The following is a 21,909-nucleotide window of genomic DNA, read 5'->3' on the forward strand; positions in this document are numbered from 1 at the left end:
GAATAAAATTTCGAAAAAATTTTCTATAGAAATAAAATTTCGAAAAATTTTTCCCTAGGAAGAAAATTTTGACAAATTTTCTCTGCTAATAAATTGTTGACAAAATTTTCTATAGGAATAAAATTTTGACATAATTTTTTACAGGAATAAAATTTTCACAAAATTTTCTATAGGAACAACAATTTTGACAAAATTCTCTATAGACAAAAAAATTTTCACAAAATTTTCTCTGCGAATAAAATATTGACAAAATTTTCTCTACGAATAAAATTGTGACAAAATTTTCTATAGAAATACAATTTTGACAAAACTTTCTATGGGAATAAAATTTTGGCAAAATTTTCTATAGAAATAAAGTTTAGACAAAATTTTCTATAGAAATAAAATTTTGACAAAATTTTCTGTAGAAATAAAATTTTGACAAAATTTTCTATAGAAATAAAATTTTGACAAAATTTTCTATTGGAATAAAGTTTAGACAAAACTTTCTATAGAAATAAAATGTTGGCAAAATTTTCTTTAGAAATAAAATTTTGACAAAATTTTCTATAGAAATAAAATTTTGATAAAATTTTCTATAGAAATAAAATTTTGACAAAATTTTCTATAGAAATAAAATTTTGACAAAATTTTCTATAGAAATAAAATTTTGACAAAATTTTCTATAGAAATAAAATTTTGACAAAATTTTCTATAGAAATAAAATTTTGACAATATTTTCTATAGAAATAAAATTTTGAAAAAATGTTCGATAGAAATAAAATTTTGAAAAAAAATTCGATAGAAATAAAATTTTGACAAAATTTCCTATATAAATAAAATTTTGACAAAATCTTCTATAGAAATAAAATTTTAAAAAAATTTCTATAGAAATAATATTTTGACAACATTTTCTATAGAAATAAAGTTTTAGTCAAATTTTCTATAGAAATAAAATTCTGACAAAATTTCCTATATAAATAAAAGTTAAAATAGGCCAAAATATCGCAGAGCCACTTTCGAGCAGCGTGTAATGGGTTTTTTGCCATTTGAAGGCCATAATTCGTATCAAAGGTGGCGTGTTCGAAAAAACCCGATTCTAAAATTTGAAGTTGTGCTTTTGAGCAATAAAATGAACAAAACAATAAAATTAAGAAAAAAATATAGCGCTTTACTTTGTTGCATTACACAGCAGCCACCCTGTATGCACCATATCAAACACAGCTTATATACTGAAAAATGTTTCATGTCCTTAAAATACAAATGCGAATTTTGCTTTGCATAGAAGCCGCATTTCTCTGATATAAAGTTGTTTTCCTTGTCCAAAAGTCGATAAATGAAATCGGGTTTCCCTATAGTTAACATAAGTAATTCGACCTAAAAATTAGTATAATTACATGAAAGAAAATTTTGTTTGACGAAGGTCAACTTGACTGTAATAACTCTGAAGAATTATAGAAATAGTTTTTTAAATTTTTTGACTTTTCGTTTTTGCTAAACGCAAAAATTTTTTCTCTATTCACATGTTTTTTAAAACTTTATTTTATTGATGTTTTTTTACTTGAAACATACCATAATGTGTACTTGAAATCGAGTCTGAAAATTTAAGTTGTCGTTAACACGTTTTTTAAGGACTTTTCGCTAAAAAGCGAATAAATTGAAATTTGTTTCTTAAAGTCAAGTACGCAAATCTCAAGCTTAATACCAAAATCATTAGTGTAAAGAAAAAATCCTTGAAACCTGGCATCCTTTTTTTTTCAGAGTAGTCTTGAATATAATCGATTTGGCCCTACTATAGATTTTCCCCTACTGTATACATTTTGAATACCCCTAATTAAAAGTCCATCGATGCCATCCCAATGTCCACATACTCGACTCTGGACACTTACATCCCAGCAAAAAAATTTGGAAGTTCTTCTAAAGGCATAACTTTAGAAGCACTTCCAAAAATGTTCTCCGAAAGATGTTTTTTATTTTGGCTACACAGGAAGCTCATTTAAGCCAATTTTTATAACTCGCTTTTTTCATATTTTTAATGGGAAATTTAAATTTTTTTTGTTTCAAATAGGTTCAAAACAGTTTAAGAATTAATAAAATGGTACAAATTTTTAAAATTTTCCGTTTTTGATAATATTTCATGTTAAACGTTCCAAACAAGCGTTAGAATGCATTAAAAATCATAAAAAAATTTAGAAATTATTTATTTGCAAAAATATCACAAAAGTTGAAATGGTGGATATCAGTCCTAGGACAAGCCCATGTTAAATTTATCGCTTCTGCTCCAATTTTGCTTCACTTCGGGATCCAAAAAGAACATTTTCACTACTTTTTTGGCGACGTTTTTTTTTTTGCTGGGATGTTACAGTCTTTCTCTGTGGCAATATTTAGATTTAGTGTGGTCAGTTGCTACATAAAACGAAACATCACACAATCAGACGGTAAGAAATAGAAACAAGGCGACAACTATGGAATGCCATAAAAACCCAAACTCTTGATATGGGGGTAATTAGAGAGGCCAACTGGTGCATAATAACCATCTATACAAAATGGAAATCTTACTTTACTTTTTGCATATTCTTATGATTATTCCGTAGGACAACCCTTTGGTCCTAAAACCAGCAGTTATCCAACAACAACAAAAAAATAGGAAAAAATATGCAAAACTGAAGACATGAGCAATTGCTGATGGCTAGTCAGCATAAGCAACAGCTCCAGCTAGCAGTCACATCGATGATGATGATGATGGACTGTCTCCATCGGAAAGCTAACTACATAGGATGTCGTAATGGAAATTTGTATGTTAAACGATTTTACGCCATAAGGGTTATATATTCCATAAACCACTCATTCATTTACATGGGCTTTGTGGGCACTGACAGAGACTAATAGTAAACGGATGTTCCTATTTAAATTTGCATTTTACCCCTCTTACGATGGGGGCATTTTTAACATACAAAACTGAAGTTTAGAATTTTCCTTTTCTACACTCAGGAAAATTTTATTTGAATTCAAAGGTTTGATGACAGATATTCTCCCAAGCAGAGCAGTTCAACTGGTACACTCCCCGAAGATAAATTTAAAGATTTTACCTATGAAGACTAGATCAGATTCTGAATTTATAAGAACCAATTTTGTTTAGCATCTAGAGGAATCATAAACGTGTCGTATAAGCGTGCAAGAATATGATGAAATTACTCCTTGATTTGAAATCTAAAATCTGTAGATTTTTATCAAATGGACCGATAAAACTAAATCATATACACTTTGTTATGGGACTAAAATGCCAGTATATTTGTGGCAAATCGGATAAAAACTACAACTTCTAGAAACCCTAGGAGTTAAATCGGAAGTTCGGTGTAATGGAGGCTATACCAAAACATGGTAGGATACACACAGTATTCAGCACATTTAATTGTAGTTCTAGAATCTAGACCCCAAATCGGAGGGCCGGTTTATAAGGAGGCTATATCAAAAACTGTGCCGATACTCAATATATTCGGCACACGTCTTTATGGTCCTAGAATACCTCTAGATTTGCAAATTGGATAAAAACTACGGATTCTAGAAGCCCAAGAAGTAAAATCGGGAGATCGGTTTATATGGGGGCTATATCAAAACATGGTCCGATAATCACAATTTTCGGCGCATCTCTTTCTTTGCCTACAATACCTCTAGATTTCTAATTTCAGGCAAATTTGGTAAAAACTACGGATTCTAGAAGCCCAAGAAGTAAAATCGGGAGATCGGTCTATATGGAGGCTATATCAAAATATGGACCGGTACTCACCATTTTCGGCACATCTCTTTATTTTCCTAGAATACCTCTAGATTTCCAATTTCAGGCAAATTGGGTAAAAACTACGGATTCTAGAAGCCCAAGAAGTAAAATCGAGAGATCGGTCTATATGGAGGTTATATCAAAATATGGACCGGTACTCACCATTCTCGACACACGTCTTTATGGTCCTAAAATACCTCTAGATTTCCGATTTGAGGCAAATTGGGTAAATATTACGGATTCTAGAAGACCAAGAAATAAAATCGGTCCATATGGGGGCTATATCAAAACATGGACCGGTACTCACAATTTTCGATAAACGTCTTTATGGTCCTACAGTACCTCTAGATTTCAAATTTCAGGTAAATTGGATTAAAACTAGGGATTCTAGAAGCCCAAGAAGTAAAATCGGTAGATCGGTCTATATGGGGGTTATATCAAAACATGGACCGGTACTCACCATTTTCGACACACGTCTTTATGGTCCTAGAATACCTCTAGATTTCAAATTTCAAATCGGATAGAAAATACACTTTCTAGACGCCCAAGAAGCAAAATCGGGAAATCGGTCCATATGGGGGCTATACCAAAACATGGACCGATAGGCACCATTTTCGGTACACTGTTTGTTGGTCCTAAAATACCTCTAGATTTCCAATTTCAGGCAAATTGGATAAAAACTACAGTTTTTATAAGCCCAAGACCCCAAATCGGGAGGTCGGTTTATATGGGGACTATATCAAAACTCGGATCGATATAGCCCATTTTCGAACTTGAACTGCCTGCAAACAAAAGACGAATCTGTGCCAAATTTCAGGACTATAGCGCCATTATTGAAGGCTGTAGCGTGATTTCAACAGACAGACAGACAGCCAGACGGACGGACATGGTTATATTGTCTTAGAATATCTCCATGACCAAGGATATATATACTTTGTATAGTCGGAAATCGATATTTCGATGTGTTACACACGGAATGACAAACTTATACTCCCGTCACCATTCTATGGTGGTGGGTATAAAAAAAAATATCCAAAATGCTAAAACAATATGGCAACCCGTTTGGCCATTTCAGGCCGACGAAGTGGTAAATCTTTGTTATTGATTTTTATACCCTCCACCATAGGACTTTGTCATTCCGTTTGTAACACATCGAAATATTGCTCTAAGACCCCATAAAATATATATATTCTGGGCCGTGGTGAAATTCTGAGTCGATCTGAGCATGTCCGTCCGTCCGTCCGTCTGTTGAAATCACGCTAACTTTCGAACGAAACAAGCTATCGGCTTGAAACTTGGCACAAGTATTTGTTATTGATGTAGGTCGGATGGTATTGAAAATGGGCCATATCGGTCCACTTTTACTTATAGTCCCCCATATAAACGGACCCTCAAATTTGGCTTGCGATTGCTCTAAGAGAAGCAAATTTCATCCGATCCGGCTGAAATATGGTACATGGTGTTGGTATATGGTCTCTAACAACAATGCAAAAATTGGTCCACATCGGTCCATAATTATATATAGCCCCCATATAAACCGATCCCCAGATTTGGCTTGCGGAGCCTCTAAGAGAAGCAAATTGGTCACACATCGGTTCATAATTACATATAGCCCCCTTATAAACCGATCCCCCGAGTTGGCATATGTAGCCCCCATATAAACCGATCCCGGCTGAAATTTGGTACGTGGTGTTAGTATATTGTCTCTAACAACCATGCAAAAATTGGTCCATACCGGTCTTAATTATATATATAACCCCCATTTAAATCGATCCCTAGATTCGACCTCCGTAGCTCTCATCCGATCCGGTTGAAATTTGGTACATTGCGCTGGTATATGGCCGCTAATAACCATGCCAAAATTGGTCCCAAAAATAATCTACCAAAATTTTATTTCTATAGAAAATTTTGTCAAAATTTTATTACTATAGAAAATTTTTTAAAAATTTTGTTACCATACAAAATTTTTTTCAAAATTTTGTTACTATACAAAATTTTTTTCAAAATTTTGTTACTATAAAAAATTTTTTCATGATTTTATTTCTATAGAAAATTTTGTCAAAATTTTATTTCTATAGAACATTTTGAAAATTTTGTTAAACTATACGTACTTAATCGGCCTTTTTTGAGAAGACTGTGTTACGAAGTTTTAAGATACCTTACCATCGGCAAGTGTTACCGTAACCCAAGTAATTCGATTGTGGATGACAGTCTGTAGTAGAAGTTTCTACGCAATCCATGGTGGAGGGTACATAAGATTCGGCCTGGCCGAACTTACGGCCGTACATACTTGTTTTTTGTTTTTATTTTTTTTTTTATAAATTCGTAACCATTACGTTGTCAAATCATGAACGCTGGTTGTTGATTTGACAACGCATGGTGTCAATTTAACGTTGTCAGATTGACCCCGTCTGTTCTCAATTTGACAATACATGTGTGTTGATTCACTTTCATGAACAAATCGTTATGAAACGACCACGCCGTTCATGATTTTTTCTATGGGTGCAGTCCACCTAGGGTTTTTTCTCCCTTTACAATATTTTCTTTACAACTGTCATTTGTATGGCAAATGACAGTTGAAATCTATTTAAAGTGGATTTTGGAAGTGTAATTTGAATAACTATGGTACCAAGTCGTGGTAGTTGCCTTGTGGAACAGACATAGTCGTGGGTTCTAATCCAGAATCCAACGGGCTCCCAATTTTTAAAAAGAAGTTTTCTGTAAACCGACATTCCGGTAGACTGAGTAAACCTTTAAAAACAATGGGACATTTTACCTTATGTAACACGTTGGCAATTACATAATTATTTCAAGGATGTTTTTTTTATGAAATAAGAATATTCCAACCTTTTTTAAGATGGTTAGTTTAATTTAAAATTTATACCATATACACATTAGGCTTGAAATCTATTAAAATTGGGGATTAAAGCCCTTATTTATAGGGCATACGACAACTGAAATCTAGTTAAAGTGGATTTTGGAAGTGTAATGTGAATGTCGTATTACATGGTAGTGTTTCCCTTTTGGTAATATTGACTGAACATGTGCATTTATAGACCCCGTTTAACGATGGTGAAATCGAAATAAGTTTCTTTCATTTCCAAACAGTTTTTTAGTGTTACAAAAAATCCCACTATATTAATAGTGTTCTTCCGAAAGAGACTGCCTTAACCATTGTCAAAATGTTTTGTATTACAAAATATTTCGTATTTTAGTATGAATTATGGCTGATGTAAGACAACAACATAATATATATTGTTAGTTGGCCAGAGAACGCCGTATAACCGTAGCTTTAGGCGATTTCTGATTTATTCAAATGTCTTAATGTATTCCACAAGCAGGTTTCCCTGTGACCGCGAAAAAGAAAACCTTAAGTCCACCATATCCTTCGTTCTGAAAACAAATGCGAAAAGATTTGAACTCTTTTAAAGAGTAGGTTCAGGGGAAGTCCGGCACAAAAACTGAAGTACTGATTAATCACTCCATGGTTTCCACACACGTGTCCCGTACACTTCAAAAAAATCGGACTACTTGCTTTTTCGTTTGTATACAGAAATAGGGCGGTTATGCAGATATAAAACGGACCGGCTTAACAACCGGCGTGTAGACCTCCTACCAGTTTTTTTGTCGTTTAATTGTTCTGTATTCAAATCGTTGTACAATCTTCTACATTTCCTGTGAATTTCAAGCGTGCTTTGTCATAGGGAAGTATACTTCTCCTCAACATACCGTCCAATAAATCGGAAAAATAAAAGTACTCAAAAATAGACCATATTAACATTTGTAAAAGTGTTGGACACGGAGAACATGCCTTTCCCAAACATATACCGGAAAATGAAGCACCCTCTACGTTGCCTCTCAACTTCATGTAAATTTAAATTTGCCTATGGAAATAGGTTGTTTCGTTCGAAAGTTAGCGTGATTTCAACAGACGGACGGGCATGCTTAGATCGACTCAGAATTTCACCACGACCCAAAATATATATATATATATATATATATATATATATATATATATATATATATATATATATATATATATATATATATATATATATATATATATATATATATATATATATATATATATATATATATATATATATATATATATATATATATATATATATATATATATATATATATATATATATATATATATATATATATATATATATATATATATATATATATATATATATATATATATATATATATATATATATATATATATATATATATATATATATATATATATATATATATATATATATATATATATATATATATATATATATATATATATATATATATATATTTTGGGTCGTGGTGAAATTCTGAGTCGATCTAAGCATGCCCGTCCGTCTGTTGAAATCAGTTGAAATATATATATATATATATATATATATATATATATATATACTTTATGGGGGTCTTAGAGCAATATTTCGATGTGTTACAAACGGAATGACAATTTTAATTTACCCCCCATCCTATGGTGGAGGGTATAAAAATAAAATTATTTTGAGTTTCTTTATTGCTGCTTTTTTATTCATTTAGAATTGAAAAAAAACTATGTTATGTACTCATTTCTGCACGCCACTCTATATTCTTGATCAGGGAGAAATTGTAAAGGGTGATACGGTCAAAATTTGGTCAATATAAACTTGAAGTATTTCTTTCAATTTTGTATTTCAAAAACCTGAACACCCCTCATTTTGAAGGTGTGTGTGTGTAGAATGTTGCTCCTATTTTGATTTTGGAATTCACTCTTCAGTTGTCAAAATGCCGTCCAAGCAAAAAGAGCAGCGTATCAAAATTTTGCTCGCGCATCGCGAAAATCCCAGCTACTCGCACGCAAAGCTGGCAAAATCGCTAAAAGTTGCCAAATCAACCGTTACAAATGTAATTAAAGTATTTGGGGAACGTTTGTCGACAGCCAGGAAGTCTGGATCGGGAGGAAATCGAAAACCGGAAACCGCTGAGACGACAAAGAGAGTTGCCGGTAGTTTCAAGCGAAACCCTAACCTCTCTCTCCGAGATGCCGCAAATAAGCAGGGCGTCTACAACCGTGCATTGAGCCAAAAAAAACGAGCCGGACTATCGACTTACAAGAAGGTAGTGACTCCAAAGCGCGATGATAAACAAAATACGACGGCCAAAGCGCTATCCCGGAGGCTGTACACGACGATGCTGACGAAGTTTGACTGCGTGGTAATGGACGACGAAATCTACGTCAAAGCCGACTACAAGCCGCTACCGGGACAGGAGTTTTATACGGCAAAAGGAAGGGGAAAGGTGGCAGATATTTTCAAGCACATAAACCTGTCAAAGTTCGCAAAGAAATATCTGGTTTGGCAAGCCATCTGTACCTGTGGCTTGAAAAGCAGCATTTTCATAGCTTCCGGGACTGTCAACCAAGAAATTTACGTGGAAGAGTGTTTGAATAAACGTCTGCTGCCTTTCCTGAAGAAACACGGTTGTTCCGTACTGTTTTGACCGGATTTGGCATCTTGCCATTACGGTAAAAAGGCCATGGAGTGGTACGCCGCCAACAACGTGCAGGTGGTTCCCAACGACAAGAACCCTCCCAACACGCCAGAGCTCCGCCCAATTGAGAAATACTGGGCTATTGTCAAGCGGAACCTAAAGAAGACCAAAAAAACTGCTAAGGACGAGCAGCAGTTCAAGACAAACTGGCTTTCTGCGGCGAAGAAGGTGGACAAGGTGGCTGTACAAAATCTGATAGTAGGTGTCATGCGTGAGGCCCGGCAATTCGGATTTGGAAAAGCGAAAGCCTAACTGAATATTTTTCCTGAATTTTATACTAATTGAACTTGAAAAAGAAATTTAATTTGATTTTTTAAATAAACGATTTCACCGATTTACACGCGTTTTCCCTTGACCAAATTTTGACCGTATCACCCTTTACTAACACCATGTACCAAATTTCAGCCGGATCGGATGAAATTTGCTTCTCTTAGAGGCCCGCAAGCCAAATCGGGGGATCGGTATATATGGGGGCTATATATAATTAAAGACCGATGTGGACCAATTATTGCATAGTTGTTAGAGACCATATACTTACAACATGTACCAAATTTCAACCGGATCGGATGAAATTTGCTTCTCTTAGAGTCCCCGCAAGCCAAATTTGGGGGTCTGTTTATATTGGGGCTATACGTAAAAGTGGACCGATATGGCCCATTTTCAATACCATCCGACCTACATCAATAACAAATACTTGTGCCAAGTTTCAAGCCGATAGCTTGTTTCGTTCGAAAGTTAGCGTGATTTCAACAGACGTACGGACGGACGGACATGCTCAGATCGACTCAGAATTTCTCCACGACCCAGAATATATATACTTTATGGGGTCTTAGAGCAATATTTCGATGTGTTACAAACGGAATGACCAAGTTAATATACCCCCATCCTATGGTGGAGGGTATAAAAATAATTATGTTATGTACTCATTTCTGCAAGCCACTGCACGCTCACAAAAAATCGCTTCTGTAACATATACTCCCAAACATATTTTGCTTCAAGCATATATATTTTTGGGTATTGCCCAAACATTTATATGTTTGATCTCTTCCAATATATAATATGTTTGAAAGCATATTGGTCTAAACAATATATGTTTGGGTAGTCTAAGTTCCAAACATTTTGTATTTTTGCATCCAAATTCAATAATGTTGTCTTCCAAAAAACAATATGTTATTATGTGAACATATAATATGTTTGGAAGCATTTTGCACCCAAAAATATTATATGCTTAAAAAAATTCTCCCAAACAATATTGTGCTCTAAATTTTATTTATTTATTTATATATTTACAATCATAATGAATTATGAAATAAACAGGTAATATAGGTGCTAACAACATAGGTTTTCGACCTGAATGCTCAAAATTTTGTTTCTGCCCAATTGTATATTCCCCGACATCTTTCTCACTTCCACGAGATTTTTTAGTTCTTAGCACCTTTTTCTGTAATACAAACATTATAGAAGAAATTATTCAATTGTATGATTTTTTTTATTTTAATTTTACCTTTTGCCGGACGGGGATTCGAATAGCGGACCACACAGTTTGTAAGGATCAAAGAAGTAGCTGATCAATTGCCCAAGGAAAAATAAAATGTTAATTTTGTAATAACAAGCAACAACCACCAACTTAATTCAATATCGCTCCCTGTTAAATAGCGCTCCAAGCTACTAAACACATATATGTTTATAGGCTATTTCTAAATTAATATATGTTTGCATCCAAGCATATTATATTTACAAACATTTTATGTCCCAAACATAATATGTTCTAACATATTAACATATATATGTCCCAAACATGTTATGCTAGTTTATGAACATTATATGCTTGCACTCAAAAATATTGTGTTTAAAAATTTGTGTTCCAAACATATAATGTTTATAGCCAAACATATGAAAAACAGTCTTTTTCATCCGTGTGTATATTCTTGATCAGGGAGAAATTGTAAGCCAATATAACCGTGTCCGTCTGTCAGCCTGTTGTAATCACGCTACAGTCTTCAATAATGGCGAATTTTTAGACAAATTCTCGTTTGCAAAAACACATTTTCTTGAAAGCAAATAAAGCCGAATTTATGGAGGGTGTTGCAACGAATGTTTTTTTTAGTCGCTTTTAAAGAAAATTTTTAGATTCAAGAGAAAACTTCGTTTGTCAAAAGTTTCGATGGTCAGAAAGACAACCCTTCTTTCAATGTAAATACATTTACAAACATAATGTAGAACTGTGCAACACATCGTGTCAGCTACCCTACATTTTATTAAAATCCTATCAATGTTGAACTGGCTTAGAGCGTGCACCGTACTCAAATTATGATGTTCATGTAAAAGTGTCTATAGAACACAAACAACTACAGTCATCATCGGCCGTCATCGTCATAATGAAGTGGTGAATGATAGAGGTACTGAATTTCTGGTCAAATATTGAGTTTCAACAAAGTTTGCAAAAAGGAATTCACGTAAAGTACTATTCTCCATTATCACCCTCAGCCAGCAAATCACCTATTCATAATAGATACCTTCCCTCCAAAAAGAGGATAATAAAGTGGAGCATCATCAGCATTCATTCGACAATCGGTCTACTTTCGATCTATGCTTCTACAAATTGCTGTGGAGGTCTGTAACAGCATATTTGTCCATGGCCCGTTTGGAAATGCGGCATTATTTTCCCACTTGAGCATTTTTCCTCTCATCTTGTACGTTCGTTCGTACTTTAAATGGTCAATGGAATGACTTAACCATTAACACGGTATTGCTATGCTATGGCATAGATTTCTGTAATTTTCCTCAACTCAAAAGACCAAAGTAAGATGAAGATAATACGACAATACGGAGAAAGAGAATCGAATGAAATGTAATTTGTAGAAAATTATCCGTTCCACATAATAAGAGGTTGTTCAAAGTGAAATTCAGAAAAAGATAATTCATATGAAATGGAAAATCGTAAGCATAACTTTTTCAAATGTAACACGTAAAGCAAAAAAACACATATCTCCTACCAAATAAAATTTAAGACTAACGAATCGTTTAGAATTTTCCTGTTGCGATACATAAGTTTCTTTTGGAAGAAGCAATTATTTAACAAGTATACACGGCCGTAAGTTCGGCCAGGCCGAAGCTTATGTACCCTCCATCATGGATTGCGTAGAAACTTCATCTAAACACTGCCATCCACAATCGAATTACTTAAGTTGCGGTAACGCTTGCCGATGGCAAGGTATCTTAAAACCTCCTAACACCATCTTCTAAATTGTATGTAAGTCCATACGTGGTATATATTAAATCAAAAAAGATCGATCCAATACGTATATAATTCAGTTTGACAAAGTAGACATAAAATTTTGACAAAATTTTCTACAGAAATAAAATTTTAACAAAATTTTCTATAGAAATAAAATTTTCACAAAATTTTCTATAGAAATAAAAATTTTGACAAAATTTTCTATAGAAAGAAGATTTTGACAAAAATTTCTACAGAAATAAAATTTTAACAAAATTTTCTATAGAAATAAACTTTTGACAAAATTTTCAATAGAAATAAAATCTTGGTAGATTATTTTTGGCTCGAGTGGCAACCATGATTATGAACCGAATAAAATTTTAACAAAATTTTCTCTAGAAATAAAATTTTGAAAAAATTTTCTATAGAAATAAAATTCTGACAACATTTTCTATAGAAATAAAATTGATTGGACCAATTTTGGTATGGTTGGTAGCGACCATATACTAACACCACGTGCCTAATTTGAACCGGATCGGATGAATTTTGTTCCTCCAAGAGGCTCCGGAGGTCAAATCTGGAGAATGTTTTATATGGGGGCTATATATAATTATGGACCGATATGGACCAATTTTTGCATGGTTGTTAGAGACCATATACACACAAAAAATTTTTTCTCTGATTCAATCACCAAATTAATTGATCCAATTAATTTTTTAATTGAAATGTCTTCAATCACGAAAATGATAGTATCGATCACAGTTTTAATTGGGCATAGAAAAAATTCTTGATTAAAAAATTAATTGGTTTTTTCAGCAAAATTCAATTAATTTTTTAATTGATTCAATTAAAAATTTAATTGATGTTGATTTCAAAACGCAATTAATTTATTAATTAAAAAAGGTAACTATTTTTAATTACTTAGTTAGATTGGCTTAGAGTTTTTATTTGGATTAACAAATGATTGTTTAAAATACATTTTTAATTAAAAAAGTAAAAAAAAATCAGCACTTTTTTAACTGAATTAGTCTTCCGAATTTGATTAAAATTAAATTAATTTTTTAATTAAACATTTTAAAAATTTCAATCATTGACTTAATTAACTTAATGTTTCTATCATGATTAAAAAGTTAATTGTATCAATTAATTTATTAATTGAAAAAATTTTCAACTTCAATTAACTTTTTAATTGGAAATATTTTGGTGATATTTTTTTCTGTGTACCAACATCATGTACCAAATTTCAGCCGGATCGGATGAAATTTTCTTCTCTTTGAGGCTCCGCAAGCCAAATCTGGGGATCGGTTTATATGGGGGCTATATATAATTATGGACCGATGTGAACCAATTTTTGCATGGTTGTTAGAGACCATATACCAACACCATGTCTATCAAATTCTGTCCAGATCGAGTGATATTTAAATGTATGTATTTGGGACAAACCTATATATAGAGCACCCAACACATTTGACGGATGTGATATGGTATCGAAAATTTAGATCTACAAAATGGTGCAGGGTATAATATAGTCGGCCCCGCCCGACTTTAGACTTTCCTTACTTGTTCTAATATAAAGTTTTTTCTTGTCCAAAAGTCGATAAACTTTTCAATGAAGTCGGACAATACCACTTATAATTAAGTGATTTGACTTAAAAATGTGTATCATAACATGAAAGAAAAAATGTTTGGGCTAAGGTCAACTTGACTTTAATAATTCAGAAAAGTTTCATTAAATTTAAATTTAATGAAATTGTCTTTAAATTTGTTGTTTTTTGCATCTTGCCTACAAAGCAAAAAATCGTTCAAATATAGGACACGCTTTTCAACACTTTATTTTTAAGACGTTTTTTACTTGAAACACAGAATGATTTCTACTGCAAGTCGAGTCTGAATTTGGAAAATAAAGTTGTCGTTAACTCGTTGTTAAGGACTTTGATAGCATATGAAGCAAACAAGCTGAAAACAAGTATATACGGCCGTACGTTCGGCCAGGGCGAATCTTATGTACCCTCCACCATGGATTGCGTAGAAACTTCTACGAAAGACTGTCATTCACAATCGAATTACTTGGGTTGTGGTATCTTAAAACTTCTTAACATCGTTTTCTAAATTGTGAGTTAGTCCATACGTGGTATATGTTAGACAAAAACGTTATGTATAGTTAAGTCTACAAATAATTACGAATCGATGTGGACTTTTTGCACGGTACGTAGAGAGCCAGAATTGAAATACGGGGATCGCTTATATGGGGGAATATAGAATTATGCACTTGATATGGACCAATTTTTGTGTGATTGGGGATCGATTTATCTGTGGGCTATATAACTATTGACCGATATGAACCTAGTTAGGCATGGTTGTTAACGGCCATATACTAGCACAATGTACCAAATTTCAACTCACTCGGATGAAATTTGCTCCTCCAAGAGGCTCCAAAACCAAATCTCGGGATCGGTTTATTTGGGGGCTATATATGATTATGGACTGATATGGACCACTTTTGGCATGGTTGTTAAATATCATATGCTACCACCACGTACCAAATTTCAACCAGATCGGATGAATTTTGCTTCTCCAAAACGCGCCGGAGGTCAAATCTGAGGATCGGTTTATATGGGGGCTATATATACTTATGGACTGATATGAACCAATTCCTGCATGGTTGTTGGATACCATATACAAACATCACGTACCAAATTTCAACAGAGTCGGATGAATTTTGCTCTTCCAAGGGGCTCCGGAGGTCAAATCTGGGGATCGGTTTATATGGGGGCTATATATAATTATGGACCGATTTCGACCTATTTTTGCATGGGTATTTGAGACCATATACTAACATCACGTACCAAATTTCAACTGAATCAGATGAATTTTGGTCTTCCAAGAGGCTCTGGAGGTCAAATCTGCACCCTCACAAAAAGTCGCTTCTGTAACATATACTCCCAAACATATTTTGCTTTAAGCATATACATTTTTGGGTATTGCCCAAACATTTATATGTTTGATCTCTTCCAATATATAATATGTTTGAAAGCATATTGGTCTAAACAATATATGTTTGGGTAGTCTAAGTTCCAAACATTTTGTATTTGTGCATCCAAATTCAATAATGTTGTCTTCCAAAAAACAATATGTTATTATGTGACCATATAATATGTTTGGAAGCATTTTGCACCCAAAAATATTATATGCTTAAAAAAAATTCTCCCAAACAATATTGTGCTCAAAATTTTATTTATTTATTTACAATCATAATGAATTATGAAAATAAACAGGTAATGTAGGTGCTAACAACATAGGTATTCGACCTGAATGCTCAAAATTTTGTTTCTGCCCAATTGTATATTCCCCGACATCTTTCTCACTTCCACGAGATTTTTTAGTTCTTAGCACCTTTTTCTGTAATACAAACATTATAGAAGAAATTATTCAATTGTATGATTTTTTTTATTTTAATTTTACCTTTTGCCGGACGGGGATTCGAACAGCGGACCACACAGTTTGTAAGGATCAAAGAAGTAGCTGATCAATTGCCCAAGGAAAAATAAAATGTTAATGTTGTAATAACAAGCAACAACCACCAACTTAATTCAATATCGCTCCCTGTTAAATAGCGCTCCAAGCTACTAAACACATATATGTTTATAGGCTATTTCTAAATTAATATATGTTTGCATCTAAGCATATTATATTTACAAACATTTTATGTCCCAAACATAATATGTTCTAACATATTAACATATATGTCCCAAACATGTTATGCTAGTTTATGAACATTATATGCTTGCACTCAAAAATATTGTGTTTAATAATTTGTGTTCCAAACATATAATGTTTATAGCCAAACATATGAAAAACAGTCTTTTTCATCCGTGTGGGGATCGGTGTTAGGGGGCTATATATAATTACGGACCGATTTCGACTAATTTTTGCATGGGTATTTGAGACCATATACTAACACCATGTACCAAATTTCAGCCCGATCGGAAGAAATTTGCTTCTCTTAGGGTCTCCACAAGCCAAATCGGGGGATTGGTTTATATATGGGGGCTATATATAATTATGGACCGATGTGGACCAATTTGTGCATGGTTGTTAGAGACCATATACTCACACCATGTACCAAATTTCAGCCGGATCGGATGAAATTTGCTTTTCTTAGAGGCTCCGCAAGCCAAATCGGGGGATCGGTTTATATGGGGGCTATATATAATTATGAACCGATGTGGACCAATTTTTGCATGGTTGTTAGAGATCATATGCTGACACCATGTACCAAATTTCAGCCGGATCGGATGAAATTTGCTTCTCTTAGAGGCCTCGCAAGCCAAATTTGGGGGTCCGTTTATATGGGGGCTATACGTAAAAGTGGACCGATATGGCCTATTTGCAATACCATCCGACCTACATCAATAATAACTACTTGTGCCAAGTTTCAAGTCGATAGTTTGTTTCGTTCGAAAGTTAGCGTGGTTTCAACAGATGGACGGACGGACGGACATGCTCAGATCGACCCAGAATTTCACCACGACCCAGAATATATATACTGTATGGGGTCTTAGAGCAATATTTCGATGTGTTACAAACGGAATGACAAAGTTAATATACCCCCCATCGTATGGTGGTGGGTATAAAAAAAAATTAAAATTTGCTTCCTAGAAGCAAGTATACGAAACCCAAATTTAAAAGAAAATTGTGTCTTAAAAGTAGCCTTATTTGTATTCTCCGCTTCTTTGGCTCGGAATCAATACCAACATTTTTAAAGTAAAGACTATTGGTTGATAGTTTTGCTGCAAGTAGGGGATGCTGACGAGGTATGTGGTAATTCCGAAACGTGTGTCCATCCAACCATCTTGCAGTCTATAGGGCTTTGCCCAAATAAATTTGACAAACATTCTTTTCCTCTGTTGGTTAAGCTACATTTGTAGTTTAGTCAATGCATGGTTTTAAGCTGAAATCAAAAAACAACAACAAAGCTTAAAGAACAAAACCAACAATAGCAAAACAAACCGAATGTAACGACAAAATCTTTGGAACTGAGCATGCTTTTTTTCAGTGTACATCATTGCAAATAAGTAATGCAAAAAGTCTTATGAAATACACACTTGCCGTAGATATATTTTCCAAAATTGCTCCATTAAGTTGACTTAGCCATCTACAATATCGACAACGATCACTGGTTACAGATAAAAAAAGAATCAATTCAAATCCAAAAGTCTTTTTGGGACATTGCATTAAAATTACAAGTAGTTTTTGCCAAATACGAAAAATTTAGTGAAAAAGAAAAGAAAACAAAAACAAATAGTATTTCAATTAATCGTAATGCAATGACGTGAGTTATAAATGGAAATATACTGAGGTAATCAGCAATTTTATAAATGGTGTTGAATGATTTGAATCAATGTGAATGAAATGAATAATCCAGCAGAAGCTATACCAAATAAGCTTGGAGATATCGTACCCGTCAAAACATCTCATTACCAACGTATCTTGAAGATAACAATTACACGGAACCTTCGCCCACAAAAAATGCCTTCGAAACTAAACAGCAGTAAGATCGGCTGTGCCGAATCTTAAATACCCACCAACAGGAATCAACTATATAATAGTTTCCTTTGAAAACTCTTCTAGGTAGTGAGTTACTTGATAATATATGGAATTTCAGGCGGGTTTGATAACACATATTCTCCCAAGCAGATCAGTTCACAGAAAAAAATATCACCAAAATATTCCCAATTAAAAAGTTGATAAAAGTTTAAAACTTTTTCAATTAAAAACAAGTAAAGAAAGTCTAAAGTCGGGCGGGGCCGACTATATTATACCCTGCACCACTTTGTAGATCTAAATTTTCGATACCATATCACATCCGTCAAATGTGTTGGGGGCTATATATTGTCCCAAATACATACATTTAAATATCACTCGATCTGGACAGAATTTGATAGACTTCTACAAAATCTATAGACTCAAAATTTAAGTTGGCTAATGCACTAGGGTGGAACACAATGTTAGTAAAAAAATATGGGAAACATTTAAATCTGAAGCAATTTTAAGGAAACTTCGCAAAAGTTAATTTATGATTTTTCGCTCGATATATATGTATTAGAAGTTTAGGAAAATTAGAGTCATTTTATATCTAAATCTGAACCGATTTCAACCAAATTTGACACGCATAGCTACCAATTATGACCAGATCGGGGATAAATATATATAGCAGCTACATCTAAATCTGAACCGATTTTTTCCAAAATCAATAGCGATTGTCTTTGTTCCAAAAAACGACCTTGTGCCAAATTTGAGGACGATCGGACTTAAACTGCGACCTGTACTTTGCGCACAAAAATACATGAACAGACAGACAGACGGACGGACAGACAGACAGACGGACATCGCTAAATCGACTCAGAATTTAATTCTAAGACGATCGGTATACTAAACGATGGGTCTCAGACTTTGCCTTCTTGGCGTAACATACAAATGCACAAACTTATTATACCCTGTACCACAGTAGTGGTGAAGGGTATAAATATGGGAAACATTTAAATCTGAAGCAATTTTAAGGAAACTTCACAAAAGTTTATTTATGATTTATCGCTCGATATATATGTATTAGAAGTTTAGGAAAATTAGAGTCATTTTTACAACTTTTCGACTAAGCAGTGGCGATTTAACAAGGAAAATGTTGGTATTTTGACCACTTTTGTCGAAATCAGAAAAACATATACATGGGAGCTATATCTAAATCTGAACCGATTTCAATCCAATTTGACACACGCGACTATATTACTAATTGTATTCCTAGTGCAAAATTTCAACCACATTGGGCCAAAACTCTGCCTTCTGGGGCCATATAAGTCCATATCGGGCGAAAAATATATATGGAAGCTATATCTAAATCTGAACCGATTTCAATCAAATTTGGCACACATGACTATACTACCAATTGTACTCCTTGTGCAAAATTTCAAGCTAATCGGGATAAAACTCCGGCTTCTAGGTCCATATAAGTGCATATCGGGCGAAAGATATATATGGGAGCTCTATCTAAATCTGAACCGATTTCAACCAAATTTGGCACGCATAGCTACAATTATAAATCTACTCCCTGTGCAAAATTTTAACCAAATTGGGCCAAAACTCTGGCTTTTAGGACCATATTAGTCCATATCGGGCGAAAGATATATATGGGAGCTATATCTAAATCTGAACTGATTTCAATCAAATTTTGCACACTTGACTATACGGCTAAGTGTTGTGTTTTTACAAAATTTCAAGCAAATCGGTATAAAACTCTGGCTGCTGGGTCCATATTAGTGAATATCGGGCGAAAGATATATATGGGAGCTATATCTAAATCTGAACCGATTTCTTCCAAAATCAATAGGGTTCTATTCTGACCCAAATTAGGAACATGTGCCAAATTTGAAGGCGATTGGACTTAAATTGTGTCTATCTCGTCTCCTTCTGGGTGTTACAAACATATGCACTAACTTATAATACCCTGTTCCACAGTGTGGCGAAGGGTATAAATATGGGAAACATTTAAATCTGAAGCAATTTTAAGGAAACTTCGCAAAAGTTTATTTATGATTTATCGCTCGATATATATGTATTAGAAGTTTAGGAAAATTAGAGTCATTTTTACAACTTTTCGACTAAGCAGTGGCGATTTAACAAGGAAAATGTTGGTATTTTGACCATTTTTGTCGAAATCAGAAAAACATATATATGGGAGCTATATCTAAATCTAAACCGATTTCAACCAAATTTGGCACGCATAGCAAAAATGCTAATTTTACTCCCTGTGCAAAATTTCAACTAAATCGGAGTTAAAAATTGGTCTCTGTGGTCATATGAGTGTAAAAAGAGCGAAATCTATATATGGGAGATATAACTAAATCTGAACTGATTTCAACCAAATTTGGCACGCATAGCTACAAGGCTAATTCTACTCCCTGTGCAAAATTTCAACTAAATCGGAGTTAAAAATTGGCCTCTGTGGTCATATGAGTGTAAATCGGGCGAAAGCTATATATGGGAGCTATATCTAAATCTGAACCGATTTCAATAAAATTTGGCACACTTGACTACGCTACTAATTGTACTCCTAGTGCAAAATTTCAACCAAATTGGGGTAAAACTCTGGCTTCTGGGACCATATTAGTCCATATCGGGCGAAAGATATATATGGGAGCTATATCTAAATCTGAAGCGATTTCTTCCAAAATCAATAGGGTTCTATTCTGAGCCAAAATACATACTTGTGCCAAATTTGAAGACGATTGGACTAAAACTGCGACCTAGACTTTGATTACAAAAATGTGTTCACGGATAGACGGACATGGCTATATCGACTCAGGAGCCCACCCTGAGCATTTTTGCCAAAGACACCATGTGTCTATCTCGTCTCCTTCTGGGTGTTGCAAACATATGCACTAACTTATAATACCCTGTTCCACAGTGTGGTGCAGGGTATAATTAATTGCTACTATTAACCTTTTAATCAAACGAAAAACATGAAGTCAATTAAGTCCATGAATGAACTTTTTGAAATTTTCAATTAAAAAACTAATTGATACAATTAACTTTTTCATCAAACTAAAAAAATATATATATGGATATTTTCTTTTTAAATTCTTAATTAAAATTTTTATACCCTCCACCATAGGATTAATTTTGTCATTCCGTTTGTAACACATCGAAATATTGCTCTAAGACCCCATAAAGTATATATATTCTGGGTCGTGGTGAAATTCTGAGTCGATCTGAGCATGTCCGTCCGTCTGTTGAAATCACGCTAACTTTCGAACGAAACAAGCTATCGGCTTGAAACTTGGCACAAGTATTTGTTATTGATGTAGGTCGGATGGTATTGCAAATGGGTCATATCGGTCCACTTTTACGTATAGCCCCCATATAAACGGACCCCCAAATTTGGCTTGCGATTGCTCTAAGAGAAGCAAATTTCATCCGATCCGGCTGAAATTTGGTACATGGTGTTAGTATATGGTCTCTAACAACCATGCAAAAATTGGTCCACATCGGTCCTCTTTTACGTATAGCCCCCATATAAACCGATCCCCCGATTTGACTTGCGGAGCCTCTAAGAGAACGAAATTTCATCCGATCCGGCTGAAATTTGGTACATGGTGTTAGTATATGGTCTCTAACAACAGTGCAAAAATTGGTCCATATCGGTCCACTTTTTCGTATAGCCCCCATATAGACGGACCACCAAATTTGGCTTGCGATCGCTCTAAGAGAAACAAATTTCATCCGATCCGGCTGAAATTTGGTACATGGTGTTAGTATATGGTCTCTAACAACCATGCAAAAATTGGTCCATATCGGTCCTCTTTTACGTATAGCCCCCATATAAACCGAT

General features: G+C 34.0%; 1 long non-coding RNA gene across 1 annotated transcript in view; it reads left to right on the top strand.

Annotated features, from left to right (window-relative positions):
• Window positions 1-21,909, top strand: part of LOC142237273 (uncharacterized) — a 109,212-nt gene that overhangs the window by 10,380 nt on the left and 76,923 nt on the right. The window lies entirely within an intron of this gene.

The sequence above is a fragment of the Haematobia irritans genome, chromosome 4 (genome assembly GCF_050003625.1).
Source record: "Haematobia irritans isolate KBUSLIRL chromosome 4, ASM5000362v1, whole genome shotgun sequence".
NCBI classification, from domain to species: domain Eukaryota; kingdom Metazoa; phylum Arthropoda; class Insecta; order Diptera; family Muscidae; genus Haematobia; species Haematobia irritans.